The sequence below is a fragment of the Vicugna pacos genome, chromosome 31, assembly GCF_048564905.1.
Source record: "Vicugna pacos chromosome 31, VicPac4, whole genome shotgun sequence".
In the NCBI taxonomy this organism is placed as follows: domain Eukaryota; kingdom Metazoa; phylum Chordata; class Mammalia; order Artiodactyla; family Camelidae; genus Vicugna; species Vicugna pacos.
This window is the reverse complement of record NC_133017.1, coordinates 11,928,037-11,945,640: the sequence shown is the minus strand read 5'-3', so window position 1 is coordinate 11,945,640 and position 17,604 is coordinate 11,928,037.

Genomic DNA, 17,604 nt, shown 5'->3' with positions numbered 1-17,604 from the left:
TTTACATAATTAAGCAAGCAAATAATGAAATAGCAGTTTCCTGTTCCCTGGAATATTAAACACAAGAGCTATATTTAATTTAACAAAAGAATATGCATTAATAATAATAGTAGCACATGTTTGATTATGACAAATAATTTAATAAATTTCAGCAACCGCCACACTTATTAAAATTGATAAATTTTTCAAATGCTGGAAGTCTCACTTTTTCTGCACAGAAAAATAACTTCTAGTTTCTTAAGCAGATTTTATGTTCTATAACATGTTCTCAAACATCTTAGTGTGGTTGCCATCCTCCTTGTGTATGAAAAGCTCCACACCCGACATGAAGGGATAGTCCGCGCTCCTGAAAAATCTCCAATCTGGGTCAAACTATTTTCTGAAAAATTATTAGGACTGTTTAATTTCATTGAAAATGTTTATATTTCTTGGATTACAATATTCTATTTTTAGTGAAATATATTCTTCATCTTTTTTGGCACAGAAAACATGGAGACAGTGAATGTTTTCTTTAAAACCTATTATAAAATCATTATATCACTCGAAGAAGGAATACAAAATACTTCGATTCAGCAATCATTTTAATAATCCGGACTTAGGTATTGAGAATGTGTTGTTAACGCCCACTTAGAGATTTGTTAAGAGTCTCGACTTGCTTTTTTCATGTCAGAGGTAAAGTTTACAATAGCCAGTGTCAAACATTTTGCCAAATTACTGTGTAACCTAAAAAAAAAACAGAAAACAAAAAACTGTGTGTGTATATGTGTGTATGTTCTTCAGGAAAGGATCCAACAGAGGGATTAGCTAAAACGTCTCCAAGATAATTATGAAGTTTCCCTTCAGGGAGAGGATGAAACTAGTACAGCTGAACAGATCTGCAGTAAGAGTTGCAAGACTGGGTCATTTTGCCAAAGAGCATTTTTATTTAAATATGTATGTGTGTGCATATATATATGTGTGTATATATATATGTGGATATCTCATTTCAAAAGGTACTTATATAACATACAGCATACCTAAACAACAAATGAATTTATTCCAAAAAAGAAAAATCCAGAAATTCCCATTTGAAGACTGGTTAGACAATAATGCAGAAAAAAGACAATTAGTATCCACAGCACTATTCCATTTTTAATTAGAATACAAATGATTTATGGTACTGGCACATAACAGCAAGACAGTTAAAAATTAACTTTCCTTGAGTGAGTACATTTGATTTTATGCAATACCTTATTCTGAATGACTTTTTTTTTTGCCTTCTAATACAAAGCATAACATGAAGTCATACCCGTCTTCCGGGTTAAGACAAATTTTAAAAGAAATAATGGAAGAGAAAACAAACTCCACTTCAGCACCAGCAAATAAACAAGGGAAGGAAGGTAACTTGGTGCTGTAAATGCTGGGCAACAAAAACGCGGAAAAGAAACCAGAAATATAGAATTTCTTTGAATTTTAAAAATATATGCATCAATTGTATGCTGTATTATACAGGGATGTTTGGGGCGCTGCCAATAATCCAACACTCAACATGTCCACAGCAAAAGCTATGAATGTTCACTGCATGTGGCATAAGACTCCTAACAGAGCTCCATTCTCCAAAAATGTTACTAAGAAAAGAAAATGGGTGGAAAAAATCCTAAGAATGGCAATAATATTCTGCGATTTGGAGAGAAGCTAACTCAAGAGATAAGTGGGCAACTCTGCAAAGAGTCTGCAGAAGACTTTCAGCAGCAGAAGCCCCTGCACACTCCAGGGGTCAGAGACCAGGATGAGCATCGAGACTCACCATCCTCGAGAGAAGACAGTGAACAACAGAAGGGGGCCCACGAGGAGACACCTGCAGGGTACCAGGGAGAACGCCAAACTCCAACGTCCAAACAAGGGTTGCGTACCTCCTCCTCCCACCCTGAGACCCTCAGGCTTCAGGAAGACAGGCAGATAGACAAGAAGCCCTCAAAACATAGCACCTAAGTGAACAAATTAAACCACTCTCTGAAACAGGGGAAGTACAGCAGAGAGAACTTACCCACATGATCTAAGAACTGAAACTTCCAGCAAAGAGCTCTGTAAACCACGAACACAATAAAAATAACTGTCATGGAAACACCACCAATGGACTACAGTTTTAAAAAGTATCTCAGCCATTGAATAACAGATGAAGAATCCAGTCATAAAGAAAACATAACCCAAAGAACAAAACTGGTTCCCTCAAGTACTTTACACTATAAGAGAATTTTAAAGAAAAATCAATTCAATAAAATAAGAGCTCAAAGGCAAAATGATAAAGGAGAAAAAGGAAAGTTAAAGAGTGAAAGGGGAAAGTTGAGAACAAAAAAACTACATTATTACAGATCTAATAAATAAATTATAAGCAGGAAGAAAAAAGGTAAAAACTGAAGTAATAGCATGGAAAATGTCTTGAAATGCCTATAAGTGCAGAGAGAAAAAAGGTAAAAGGCTTAAAGCAAATTAAAAGAAATAGATAAATGTAGAAGTAGGTAAATGTCAAAAACAGATAAATGACATCGTTAAAAATAGGTCAGAAAAGGCAGGCAGAAAAGTCATACAAAAGCATTTTCCTAAATTTAGAAGAAAACATTTCAGTTTAAAAAAAATTTTTAAATATATCTTCCTATATGAAAAAAGCCTGCAGAACAAACAAGACAGATACATTCTCATTAAGTTAGTCAATTTCAAAGACAAAATCAGAATTCTTCAAGCATCCAGGCAGAAAACATAAGGAACATTAAAGGAGAAAAATTACATTGGCTTCAGGCTTAACAGTGACGTTAAAAGCAGCAAGTAATGGAAACTGTCCCAGAAACCTCAGGGGTAAAGTATCGCCCAGCATTGTAACGACGACCTACTGGTTACTCAGCTGGAAACCAACTGGCTGACCTTCTCAAGTGCTCAGGGTCACTGGGATTTTTTTTTTAAGTGTAGATTTTATTGTACATCAATTGTATATCAAGTATAGGTATATTTTAAAATATTCTTCTGTGTAAACTATGATAAAAATTCCTTCAAAAACATATACTTGGTTTTTTAAACATTTGCCTTCATTTATATAATTAACTTGTAATATTTTTATTGAAGTATAGCTGATTCACAGTGCGTTAGTTTCTGGTGTACAGCAAAGTGATTTGGTTATATATGTGTGTGTGTTTATTGATATTGCTTTTTTTTATCAATTCTTTTCCATTATATTTTATGACAAGATACTGAATACAGTTTTCTATCATATACAGTAAGTAGGTCCTGTTTCTTTATCTATTTTATATATAGTAGTGTCCGTCTGTTAATCCCTAACCCCTAATTTATCCCTCCTCCCTTCTTCCCCCTTTGGTAACCATAAGTTTGTTTTCTAGGTTTATGAGTCTGTTTCTGTTTTGTAAATATGTTCAATTGTGTCACTGTTTTAGATTCCACATATAAGTGATGTTGTAATATTTGTCTCTCTCTGACTTACTTCACTTAGTATAATAATCTCTAGGTCCATCCATGTTGCTGCAAATGGCATTATTTTCATGGCTGAGTAGTATTCCACTGTATTTATATACCACATCTTCTTAAGCCAATCATCTGCTGATGGCTAGACAATTGAATACAAGATTGAAACACTGATCAACAAAAGAACCACCAAGCAAAAGTTTTGAGGGTGAAGAGCTGCCTTCATAGCATTAAGAATCAGCATTACATGTAAGATAGAGAATTGAAACAGAATGCCTGGAAGAAGATGGCTCTGAAGTGGTAACACAATCGTTCTTAAAATTCCTAACAAAGTAAAAATCACATAAATCAAAATCAGGAGGCTCAAGAGAGAGCAGAGACAGTCACTCTACCTTTCAAAACAGGGTCAGTCTCTGCTATAAACTGAAAAACAAGTTACATAATTGAGAAAAGAGTGACTCAAACTTCTTACTGGATTTTTGCTGTGCTTCTTGTAGCATAAAATTGGTTAATTTGAAGACCAAGAATAAGGCACAGTGCTCTTTGTATTATTACAATATTTTTCCCTGCAAAAATCCAATGAGAGTTCCTTTATCAATACAATGGAATTATAACCACAGTCTCGTTCTGATCAGTATCTTGTGTGTTAAGTCTCTATGTTTTGTTGGGCTGCACAACGTGTCACTGACTATCATGTTTCCTATCCTTCATTCATTCTTACCAAACCTCTAAAAATGTAAGTAGTATTACTCTCAAATTTAAAAGAGTAAAATTGGATGCTTTGGAAAGGCATAAGGTCATCCAAATAAAACATTATTGGAAGAGGCTCAGGTTCTAGCCAGACAAAAATAATAACTACCCAATATATTTCTTTCCTTTGGCTTCTCATACTTATATTTCTTCAGTGATACATTTCAAAAGTGGTGCTGCAGAGAATGTGGGAAAGCATGATTCTTTCAATAAATGGACAAATGGTACTGGGTTAATTAGATATACATATACCAAAAATGAACTCATCCCCTGCATCATGCCTCACGTACACACACACAAATGATTCCAGGTAGGTTTTATGTTGAAATTTGAAACCTAGAAAATACATTTATAGGATGTAAGACAGAATAAGATCTTCCCGTCCCTGGGGAAGGCAGATGCTTTTTTAACAGCATCCAAAAATCACTAGCCCTAGAGTGAAGGACAAGAAGGGAGACTACTTTAAAACTTTGGTTAATCAAAAGCCATTATCAAGCCACAGAGTAGAAGACTTTTCCATCAATATATGCAACACAGGGATCACAGCCAAAGGACATAGTGAATTCCTAAAACTCATTAAAAACAAATATGCAAATAGAAAAATGGCAAGAGACCTGGACAGGCACTTCAAAAAAGAAAAAACTAGATATTCAAATGACCAGTAAACAAAAGTACTCAATCACATTAGAACTGAGGTAAATAATTTTTTTTAATGAAATCACCTAGGAGAAAGCATGATTCTTTCTCTAAAGATTTAATTTCACTAGAACTAAATACCGACTTTATAATGCCAAGTTTTGATATGAGTGTGAGGCAGCTGGAATTCTCACACATTGCTGAAGACCATGCAAATTTGTAAAATCTCTTTGGAAAACTAGTCAGTAATATCTAGTAAAACTAAACATACACGCATGCTGAGAGCCAGCAGTTCCGCTCCAGCGTACACATGGCAGGGGAGTGTGTGTGTGTGTGTGTGTGTGCACCCGTGTGCACGCCAAAAAAAAAAAAAGAGGTTTAAGACGGTGCATGGCAGCATTATTTATAACAACCAAACCTAAAAAGAATTCAGAAGTCCATCCATGGTAAAAAGAGAAGCAAGCTGTGACACAGTCTCCCACAAAACACTATTTAGCAGAACTACGACTGTGCACGTCCACCACGGATGACTCTCACAGACACAGCGTGACGGGAAAGAAGCCAGCACAGAGGACCAGGCGCTGCCTGCTTCGTTTACATATAGTTCAAGGCAGGCAAAGCCAATCCGTGGTGTCGGAGGACGGAGCAGCGCGTGCTTTCGGAGGCCCAGGCACAGCGATGGGCCAGGGCCCTGGAGGCAGAGATAGTCTACTTCTCAGGCTGCGTGCTGGCCTCACAGATGTTTTTATTTTATGAAAAGGCACCCAGCTGTACTTTCATGATTTATGCACATCTCTGTAAGTATGCTATATTTCAAAAAGGTTTACTTTTTTTTAAGGCTGAAAATACCAAGCGTGACCAAGCTCAGAAGCCCCTGGAACACTGAGCAGCAGCGTTGTTGTTTCTTGACTTGGGTGCTGCTGCCTCAGGTGTGATTATTCAACACGTGCTCTGTCTGTTCTTCTGAATACGTGCTGTACTTTCACTTGAAGAATTTATTAGTACACAGTATAGAATTTCCAACTCGCTCTGCCTAGCACGAAGCACCCACTGCCTTAATAGACAAGAACATGTTCACCCCGCCCGCGAGAGGAAGCCACCCAGGGCCCGGGTCCCTGTGTCGGGTCTGCACCCAGCGTCTCTGGGTGCGTCCGTGACGCCAGCTGTTGCGTCACCATCTTCTCTCCGTGTTCTCTAATTCACAGTCTGCCTTTAGCAGTAACCACACCGTGGAATAAGGCAGTGTCGGAGAGCATGGGAAAAAGGAAAGAAGTTACTTTTAAATGATATTTCCAATAACTTACCAGTTATAAATACGTACACTAGATATTAAAGCAAACAACCAAGGTTCCTATTTCTGCAGCTGGTCGGGAAGCCGTGGTTGGTATTTGTGGTTTTTTCCCATCCTTTACGCGTCCCCTCTGCTCTCGGCTGGCACCTAATCTGTCGGGGCTCTCAACCCTGCGGGTGACCCCAACCTGCATGTCTGAGGTATCTGAGCCCACGGAAACCAGGTGTGTCAGGTCCTCTACGCAAGCTCACCTCTGGACTTAGCGGAACCAGGAGGCACGGCAGTACCTCCCGGGGGTATCCTCGACCCCATCCTTATCCTGCCTGCCCCATGGTGTGGAAGCAACCTGTCTCCCCCTGGCAGTCAGAATCCATTCCTGAGCCCTCCATCATGCTTCTGTTGTACCCGTTCACCAGTGACGTGGGAAGCCCCAAACAATCAGGTGCTATTACAGCCTCAACTTAGACCATCTCTCTCATATGCCCTGGGGAGACACGCCTCCCTTGAGTCAAAGATTCAAACCAGAAAAATTCAAAGTCATGCATGTAGGAAGCAAAATGTTTGGAACTAGGCCATTTATTGCAATACTGAGAGGTGACATCCATATTTAACACCATTTGTCCCCGTATCCACGCACTCTAAGGGAGGAACCACACTGTTATCACACGTTGGTTGAGGTCCTCCAGCACATCCTGGAGAGAGCAGCCCACTTTCTTCAGGCTTCATCTCCCGACTCCTGCTTTAATGAGCCTTATCATCGCCCTCCAACGCCACAAGCAACCTCCCCTGGTCCTACTTCTTCGGTGTAAAGTGAGCCCCTTGTTCAGAGAAACAGTTGTGTGAAGTAACTCAATGCAAAGTCCGTGTCAGTTACACACCCACCTGCACTTAACACAAGGCCCAGCAAAAGCATGGTGCTAACAAAAAGGACCTGTATTCTACCATCCCAAAGTAAGTCAGTGGCGAGTTTGTTCCAGAATCGGTTAGTTCAACAGCTCACAAAGCTGTGGAAGTTCTTTCCCACTTTTTAAATTTCCTTTCATGACAAAAAGCCACACTCACATTCAGAAAAGAAAAACCTCCTAGGAGTCAATTAATTAAAACAGATAAAGCACTTAAGACTGGTGTCAGGTGTGTAATACACACGAAGTAAATGTTCCCCAGTGTTTTTATCCTCAGCATGTCTATTTTTTCTAAACCGCTCCTTGGCAGGAAAATGGGATCACGTGATTGTTCGGGAGCCCTAAGCTAGGACCGGCAGGGGGGCGGGGCTTGACTAAGGAACGTAGCTGCCTGATACCTGCAAGAGTCTCGGTGCCAACAGGCGGGAGGAAAGCCACGTTGACACAGCCCTTTTATCGTTTGTGTGGCCACTGAACTACCTTTAGCCATTATTTGGTCATGCAATGTAGATAAGTTAATTGTTTTCCAGTGTTAAAAATTTGAGGGAGATTAGTGTTAATAAAGCTTTAGGACAGAACACCTGACAAGCACATCAGACAACTTGGTACCACGTACTCCAGGAACAAGAGACAAACATCCATCCTGTTGATCCCGCTAGAATTCTGACCTCATCTTCTCCACCAAGAAATCACCGACAGCTGTTTGGGGAGTAGCACAGATTTCAAGCCTGTGTAAAATCGTTTTCTAACACACCATGAACCTACGTGCCTCTTATTAAAAAATCTCTCTCCAGTTCCACGTGACCATCTGTTACTGCTCACTGTCTCACAGTGAGCTCAGGACAGACAATCACTGATAGAACAAATATTTACTGCCTGAGGTCATATGTTTGTGATGAATAAATGAGCTGATGTTTTGGATCATTTTAAAAATCCACTTGGATCGCTGGGAAAAACGATATTAATGACTGTGCAGACTTCAAAAAAGGAAAAGTTAGTCAAAAATTCAATTCACTCAGCACATGAGGAAGGGGCTCCTAAGTCCACATGAGTCTGTTTCTGTGTTCTGTTCCCTGCTTCTCCACAGAAACTATGCTTTATCTTGATTGCTCAGCTGAAGCCAAGTGTCAATAAAAGTAGCAGTGTACATCACTGACAGGACAAAAGCATTGAGCTCTTGCTGTGTGTCATGCCCTATTTTAATTTCTTTACATCCTCTCACTTCAATCTGGTCAGAAAGCTGTCAAGTAGGTATGTACCATCATTAGCCTGTTTTATAGATATGGGCAGATCCTATTTGCCTGCACTTCACAGATACTGTGTTTCATACAAATTGAAGGTTTTGGCAACCCTGCATTGAGCAAGTCTATTGGCACCATTTTTCCAACAGCATTTGCTCATTTTGTGTCTCTGTGTGACACTTGGTAATTCTCACAATATTTAGACATTTTCACCATCGTTGTATTCGTTATGGTGAACTGTGATCAGTCATCTTGGGTGTTACTATTGTCATCGTTTTGGGGCACCATGACCTGCACCCACAGCAGACGGCCAGCTTAGTCACCGTTGTGTTCTGACTGCCCGCTCACTGGCCAGTCCCCGTCTCTCTCCCTAGTCCCTGAGACATGACAACACTGAAATTAGGCCAATTAATAACCCTCCAATGGCCTCTAAGTGTTCGAGTGAAAGGAAGAGTCACATGTCTCTCACTTTAAATCAAAAACTGGAGATGATTAAGCTCAGTGAGGAAGGCGTGCCAAAAGCCAAGACAGGCCAAAAGCCAGGGGTTTTGCACCAAACTGTTAGCCAACCTGTGAACGTCAAGGAAAAGCTCTTGAAGGAAATTCAAGTGCTATTCTAGTGAACACACGAATGTTAAAAAAGTGAAACAGCCTTGTTGCTGATGTGAAGAAAGTTCTGGTGGTCTGGACGGAAGACCAACCAGCCACATCACTCGCTTCCACCAAAGCTGAACCCAGAGCGCAGCCCTCACTCTCCTCAGGTCAATGAAGACTGAGAAAGGCGGGGAGGCTGCAGAGGGAAAGCCTGAGGCCAGCAGAGATGGGTTCACGAGGCTGAAGGGAATAAACTCTCCGTATCATCAAAGTGCAAAGTGAAACAGCAAGTCATCCGGAAGCTAAGGCAATGAATGAATTCGGCCACACTGAACAGATTGTTAGTGGAGAAGAAACCGCCTTCTGTTACTGGAAGAAGGTGCCACCCAGGACTCGGCTAGAGAGAAGTCAGTGCCCGGCTTCAAAGCGCAGGCCGGCTGACTCTTGTCTGAGGCTCATGCAGCTGGCGACTCGCAGTTGACTGCTCACTTACTGCTCTGTAAACCCCAGGACCCTTACGAATGATGCTAAATCTGCACTGCCTGTGCTCTGTAAACAGAACCACAAGGCCTGGATGTGTGGGACAGCACACCTGTTTCACATGACTTTCTGACTCTCTTAAGCCCACTGTTGAGACCAACTGCTCAAAAAAAAAACGGTTCCCTTCAAAATATCACTGCTCACCGACTGTGCACCTGGTCACCTAACAGCTCTAATGAAGACGGACAACGAGGTGCGTGTTTTCACGTCTCTAACACAACACCTGTTCAGTATCCCTCAGATCAGGGAGGAATTTCAACTTTCAAGTCTTATTGTTTAAGAAATACACTAAGTCTACAGTTGCCACAGATAGCTCTTCTTCTAATGGAAGTGGGGAAAATAACCTGAAATATCTGTTGAGAGCTTGTTTTATGTGAAACCCTGAACCGGGTGCTGGGGAAGAATGAGTAGGGAAGTCCTTGATCTCATGGGGCTTATGCTTCCATAGAAAATGCAGACCATGAAAAGAAGGAAATCAATGAACCAACGGGATGTTGTAAATGCCATGAAATGGGTTGGTGGGAGCGGGGAACCCAGGTGACATGGGCAGAGACCGTTCCAACAAAAGCAACATCAAAGGATGAGATGACAGGGCCGTGTGCAGAGCAGCAGAGGTTCTGGGAGGAAGGAAGAGCCTGCATCAGGATCCTAGGGCAGGACAGACAGAGATGTGCATTTTCAAAGATGACCAGGGGGTTTGGAACGTGTTGAGAGGCCACGTGGACAAGCATAACTGACTTAACAGCAGTGTAGCCACAAGCATTCTCACGGGGCTGGTCCTCACTCCTCCCACTGCCCCGCCTCTCTGCATTCTCAGCCCCGAGCTGCGGACACGAGTCAGTCACTACGCTCTAATGCCCTGATCAGGAGCTCAGTTACCAGCAGTGTTCCTCATCAGACGCGTATTGTACATGCACCATAACCAGGCAGAGCGTCAGCCACTCAGGACGCAAAGACGAGCAGCACTTTGCACCAGCCCTCGAGAAGGTCAGTTGGCATCTACTAACTAAGGAGCCCGTCCACACAGGCTGGGGTGTGAAGCAAACATCCAGAGTGTACTTGACAGCTCAGAGTAAGGCCATGACATTCGGCACACCTCCTGGCGGGGGGTGAGAGCTGTCTTCCTCTCTGAGCTGGGCAGTGAGGGGTTTTCCTCGTCTTTCTGACGCACGCAGCCTGACTTAGGAGCACTGGCTGGCTTTGCCTGCAAGTTTCAACTCGCTTCTCAAAGAGGAAGCCGTCAGCGTGCAGGCCGCTCTCTTTCAGCGTCCCCTCTGGTAGGATGGAGAAGCTTCTCAATAAGCCTTGGCGTCTCCTGCGCTGCAGGGTCAGCGGGTTAATTGCTCCTCCACGAGCGGCGATTTCCTGGGATTCGGTGAGCCGGCACTGCTTCATGTTAATTTAGTCAAGGCTCAACAGTTACATGGATCAGACAACTCCAAGCACCAGGTCTCAGTGCTTCTGCACCAGCTGCCTTTGAATGTCAATGCATTTAATGACAGAGGAGCGAGCCTGGTGTACCTTCTGCTCTCACCCCAGGGGAAAGCTCAACAGGCAGTTCTCAGGATCTTGTCAGGACCTGCAGTTGCGTCATGCTCCGAGGAGGACTCCCTTAGTGAGCTTCAGCAGTATCAAAGGTTAGGAGGGACAAGCCTGAAGGACCTTTCAGGATGGGGGTCTGTGTACGACGCAGAGTATTCCATTAACAGTGGCACAGGCGAGTCAGATTCGGGTCCTCAAGCAAACAGCCTGGCTGGCCCTGGAGTGGGTCCGACCACTCCACCACGCCAGGCCGGGTCGCTGACTCACAGCCCCAGCTGAATACAGCTCCCGCCCCACCTGACCAGAGAGCCTGCACCAGAGAGTGCGGCAGGCCGAGGGGACCATCCACAGAGCAAAGCCGGTGGCTTCGTGTGGCCGGGAACTTGGGCTGCAGGTCCGCTTGAGTCAAGACCACAAATGAGAAGCCTTGCTGAGCAGGAGCTGGTTTCCTGCTTCGCCTGGTCAGGGGAGCTGTGTCACAGCCCTGCATATGCCGGTAGCTCCCAGCTACTCCTGAGGGGAACGCCTGGCCAGGGCACCCGGAAAGCTGGGCAGCCCAGCGATACTGGAGCACAGAGTCCAGCAGGCAAAGCAAAGGCGGTGGCCCAATTTGGCCACAGAATTTGGAGCATAAGGGGTTAAATCCAAAATATACAAAGAACTAAAGCAACACAATAGCATAATCATCATAATAATAGTTTTAAATGGGCAAAGGACCTGAATGGCCATTTTTTCAAAGAAGATATATGAGTTGACAATCGGTGCATGAAAAGATAGTCAACATCACCGGTCATTACGGAAACGTAAATCAAAACCCAGTGAGGTATCACGTCACACTTGTTAGGATGGCTGTCGTCACAAAGACGAGTGGTAACAAATGCTGGTGAGGATGAGGAGAAAAGGAAGCCCTTGTGCACAGCTCACAGGAGTGCAAAACGCAGCCACTACGGAAAGCAGTGTGGAAGTAACTCAGTACGTTAAAAATAGAACTACCATATATGATTCAGCAACCCCACTTCTGGGGATATATCTGAAGGAAACAAAAAACCATGCCAAGGAGCTACCTGCACCCCTATGTTCATCACATTATTCAGAGCAGCCAAGACACAGAAACAACCACTGATGGCTGAATGGATAAAGATGTAGTGATATATACAGATGGATGGATAGATATAAAACATTATTCAGCCATATGAAAGAAGAAAATCCTGTCACATGTGACAACATGGATGGACCTTGAGTGGATTTTGCTAAGTGAGAGAAGTCAGATAAAGACAAATATTTTATGATGCCCTCATATGCGGAATTTAAAAAGCCCAAAGTCATAGGGGAAAAAAAAAGATCCGATATGTGGTTACCAGAGGCAGGGGGTGGGGAGTGGAGAACCGACTGGATGAAGGTGACCAGAAGGCGATCAGAAGGCACACACTTTCTGTTACTAGTGAGGACAGGGGTGTTGCACACAGCATGATGACTACAGCTAACACCGCCATGTAGTTGAAAACTGTTGAGAGTAGATTCTGAGTTCTCATCACAAGGATAAAAGCAAGTTTCCCCATTTTTGCTATTGATGAGATGATGGATGTTAACTACCCTTATTGTGGTAATCATTTATTATATATGCAAGTCAAGTTATTTTGCTGTCTACTTTAAATTTGCACAGAACTGTGTGTCAATTATATCTTAATAAAACTGGAGAAAAATTGTAATAGTGTCCTGTTACATAAGGCAAATATGTTTCCATTATTAAGTGGTTAGCTTTCCCCACAAAGCAGAAGGTACCCCATCGTTGCCTGGAAGTCCTCTGCTTCTTCCATACCTGCTGTAAAAAAAATGCCTGTAGTCTATTAATAGGATGTGCTGAGTCTGCAAAACTTGCTTTCCTGGGACATTCTGTCTTCCAAGACTTGGCAAGGGCTTTAAAGACTAAGGTTCCTTGTGGGGAAGGTAGAGCTCAGTGGTAGAGCACGTGCTTAGCATGCAGGAGATCCTGGGTTCAATTCCCCACACCTCCATTAAAAAATAAATAGAATAAAAATAAATAAACCTAATTACCTCTCCCCACAAAAAAATTTGTTTTTATTTTTTAAATTATGATTCCTTAATAAGCATCTATATAAAGTGAAATTCTTTTGATGGTTTTAATACTCATTTATTCACGCATATAGTTCTCAAGCCCCCCTGTGCGACGTTGGCAGTGCTGAGGACACCACTCCGAGGCGCACACGTCCCAGCGCAGGGAACAGAGGTCCGCCAGCGAACGGGGAAGCACGTGGGTGTCGGGTGGAGAGAAGCAGGGCCAGGGAGGAGGGGCTGCTCCTTCACTTCAGTGGCTAGGACAGGCCTCGCTGGGAAGGGAACACTGGAACCGGGGCTATGGGTCCCGCAAGAGATGAGGGCAGGAGAAGGCTCGCAAGTGCGCATGCCCGGCAGAGAGCCAGCATGGCCGGGGCAGGTGCCCAGGGTCAGGGAGGGCAAGGGGGGTGAGGTCAAGGGCCACCAGGGGGCTGCGCAGGTCACCGTGGGACTGGCCTTTATTCTGAGGCTACTGGGAGCCAGCGCAGGGTTTTGCGCCGAGAAATGACATCGTCTGACTTTGCATTAATGGGATTTTCCTCACCATTGTGTGGGACCAGGACAGGAGCAGGGAGACAGATAAGAGCTTTGCAATAACCAGAGCGACCAGGGGCGGGGGCTTATTCCCGGTGACAGCAGCCGCCGTGGTGGGACACTGCTGGGTTCTGGATATATTCTGAAGGTGGCGCCCACAGGACCAGCAGTAGATACAAACCAGTGGGCATCACCGCAATGTGTCATTGCACCCACCAGCCCACCTTCCTCCCCAGTCCTAGCTCTGATCCACCAGGGAACCAGCCAGGTAGCATGAACAGGGTCTGCTCGTGCGAAGTAAGGCGACTCTGACTAAGAACCACCTTCGTGATGTCCTGGCAGTAACCTGCCGGACGTCCCCTCACCTCCTTTCCCACCTCCACCCTCCGCAATCTAACTGCTTCTGACTTCACATGGAGGCTTTGGGATAACATGGCAGGAATTACTCCCAGCATCTCCAAAGAGAACATCTGTCCCAGAAACAGTGTGGCTAGCTGTCTTTCCGAGAAGGGTGGAACCTGCAAGTGACTCCTGATCTTTCTGGTAACAGAACTCCTGATGTCTGCAATGCTTTTTCTCCATTTCTCAAAACTACATGTCAACAAAAGGTCACAAGCTGGCTCCGGTTCTCTGTGTACTTTGCAAGGTAGTAAGTCCTGAAAAGAAAAGTTTAACTTAAATGTCAAGACACAAAATCTATCTTCCTGGCTATAAAATACTGAAAACCTCCCTGGATTCATGGACCATGCCTTAGTAGCCAAGACGGCACCAACATTTCTTTAAACTAGTGAGAATTCTTAAGTACCAAAAATTGGAGAAAAGGAAACAGAACAGAATATACAAAGGGCCTTTATAAGCTCTGACATCTGTGAAGTTGCTGACACCCCTTTTACACCCTAGAACATACACACAGGACCATGAACTTTTCAGACGGCTTTGCTGAATAATGACACCGAATTCTTTAAGGTTTTCAAGCAAAGCTGACTTTAAATTTGAGTAAGCTGAATTCCAGTATAAAAATTAATTCCATTTTTAAAGTCACGAGTATGTTTCCCGTAAGGGAGAACAGCCCCAGGCGGGCTGAGATGAGCATTTGGAACAAGAGTGAGCTGGGATGGCACGGCCGCAGACACACTCTGGACACCAGGGTGGCCCCGGACTGCACGCCGCTTGCAGGGCCCTGCCCACCCCAGAAAAGGCCTCTGTCGGCCACTGACCTAAACTAGAAACTCCCTGGGACCTCTTCTCAGCTTCTACCATCAGCAGCTCTTGGCAGGAAACCCCTTTTGCGTGACCACTTTAGCAACACTGTGACCAACTTTTAAATCAGGTGCCCCGCACTTTGCCAATCATTCGATCACACAATACCCTGCCAACTCGGTTTTCTCAGTAGATCCAAGAAGTAGAAGTGAACAGTAAGTAATTAACAGCTGACCAGATCTCGTCCCTAGCGTCCCCTTCTGTAGTCTCACAAAGGAGCTCTGTGAACAAAGTAACATCCCAAGGAAAACTCACAAGTACTTGACAAGCCTGCAGGACAAGCCAGTAGATGCTGGGGGGTAGAATCTGCCCCCCATCTCAATGACTGAGATTACTTCCCTTTTCCCTTTAAAACTTTCAAGGCTGAGCAGAATTTTCTGAGATGGTTTTGGGGAGACACGGAGCCCACCATCTCCCCAGACTGCTGGCATTATAAGTAAAGCCCTTTCCTTTCTAGCAACGTTGCCTCTCTCGAGTGCTGATTTTAGAACGGTGAGCAGCTGAACCCGTTTGGTGACATGACCACCTTCGTCCGTTTTTCTCTTTCATCACGTGATTTCAGCTGCTCATCCAGTGGCCACAGCTCCACAGTACTTCCACAGGTCCTCACAGCAAATACTTCCCTTCCTAAGTTAAGTCTCTGAGTTACAAATGAAGGATATTTCGTTTGCTTCCTGTGTTAATCTTTCATAAACGTGGCAATAAGCAGCCTAAGGGATGGAAGGTTTAATTTGCTTTGTTAAGCTTTGCCATTTGGGGGGCAAATCATAGCAAAGAAGGCTCAGGGAGCAGTGGGGTTCACGGGATCCCACGTAAGGAGAACACCGCTCTAGACCATGCAGTGCTTTCTCTCTGGGGAAACAGCGCCCTCTCGTGTCTGAGTACCTCACTTACACATGTTCAAATTAGTTATTACGTCTTGTTTTGTTTTTACAAATATTGGCAATGCTGTAAGACCCTCCTCCTCTGTTCTCATAAACTTTAAAAAAATGCTGGAAAAGCTAATGCCGTTTTTTGAGTATCTATAACACAGTTTATTTTTTAATTGAAGTATAGTCGGTTACAATGTGTCAAATTCTGGTGTACAGCACAATGTTGCAGTCATACATGTACATACATATATTCCTTTTCATAGTCTTTTTCATTATAGGTTCCTACAAGATATTGAATACAGTTCCCTGTGCTCTACTGAAAAAAAGTTTTCTCTCTGTAAAGTGAATAAAATAACTATAATGAAACTTCTTTTTAACGTATGTATTTTACACCTGAAGATACATGCCATCTGTGCAAAAAAATTAATTATTTATCATAGAAACTAAACAAATAAATAATTCCTCAGACTTTACTTTTCTACCATTCTAATTGAAACTGGTGAAATATGTATTTTTTATTTTCTTTAAAAATTAGTGCTTCTCCAAGCCCTTAGCTAAGGAATTCCTTAGTAATTGGATATCTTATATGTTAGAAAAATCAAATACATATTGAAACATGGCTTCAACGACAATACCAAGTCTAGAACCCCTTTGTCCCATCTACGGGGACAGAATTAGTTCACTTGTTTATTCCCAGTAGGAAAAAAATGTCTCCCGTTTATTGGGGCTCACACGATACTGGTTTAATAAATGCATCCGTACTCTGAATCTGTGTCTCCCTTTCCCAAGATTCGCCTGAAGCAGAGCTGAGGATGTGATTCCTAACCACTCCTGCCACCAACTTGAACGTTGTACCCAAGTCCCCGGGGCTGTAAATGCTTCTTTCTGATCCTTATCCGAATTGCAGGATGCTCTACACCAACTTGCTACACTCTGGGTTTAAAACCTACAAGTTCCTTCTGGATTATTACTTTAGGAATCTAGAATTGTAACGTGAACTTGGCCATGATAGAAGGACAAGAGGAAATCAAAGGGGCTTAATGAATAGTTGCCAGAAATAAATGCTTTATTACACAAACAAACACACACTATTCCAGGAGAACTTTTTTAAAAAAGTAATCAGTAACCTAGCTGGAAATGGAAACTGGAAGACCCCATTTATTTGGTCTATTTGTAAGTTATTAAAAAAAAAATAACTAACTAACCCAGAGGCTCTCATTTCGTAAGAAAGGAGGGAAGAAAGACTGAAAGGCAGGCAGGCAGGAAAACTGTTCACTGTTTCTCAATTTTTCATCATTGCTAAGACCAGTCCCGGTACTTGGTGACAGCCTGGATACTACACGATCCTGGTGGTCATCATAGTATTACTTGTTTCAACTGGCTGACACCTGGGGTCAGTGAGCTTCTAGGAACTCAGAGAAAGCCTGAAGGAGCAGTAGACAGAAACAATGTTAACTTATGAAGGACGAGCCTAGAAACTCACTGATAAACTAATCTAGGCACTTCTCCAAGACAGACATTAAGCCCACGTGGTTTTAAATTTTCCTTAATAATGAAATTTATCTAACAGGTAAATTTTTCCAGGAAGTATGTATTTCATCAACAGACTTGAAACCTAAGAATTACTGTTTTTTTATAAAAGACAAGTTCAACTATGGAAGTCTTCATTCTAATATTTCACGATCATATTGTTACTTAAATTATCTTACCAGGAAACCGTTGTCTTAGAAACTATTTCAGCAATGATCTGTTGATGGTTGTGCGTGTTCTACTATACAAATTGAGGTCGCTACCTTCTGTGCCCTTTGAAGTTCTTTTAAGAGAAAGCTGGAGTATAAGAGCAATAAAAGAACTTAAAGACCAAAGTAAGAATTGGTGTCAAAAAGCTAACAAAAGTGCAATTGATTATGAAACAA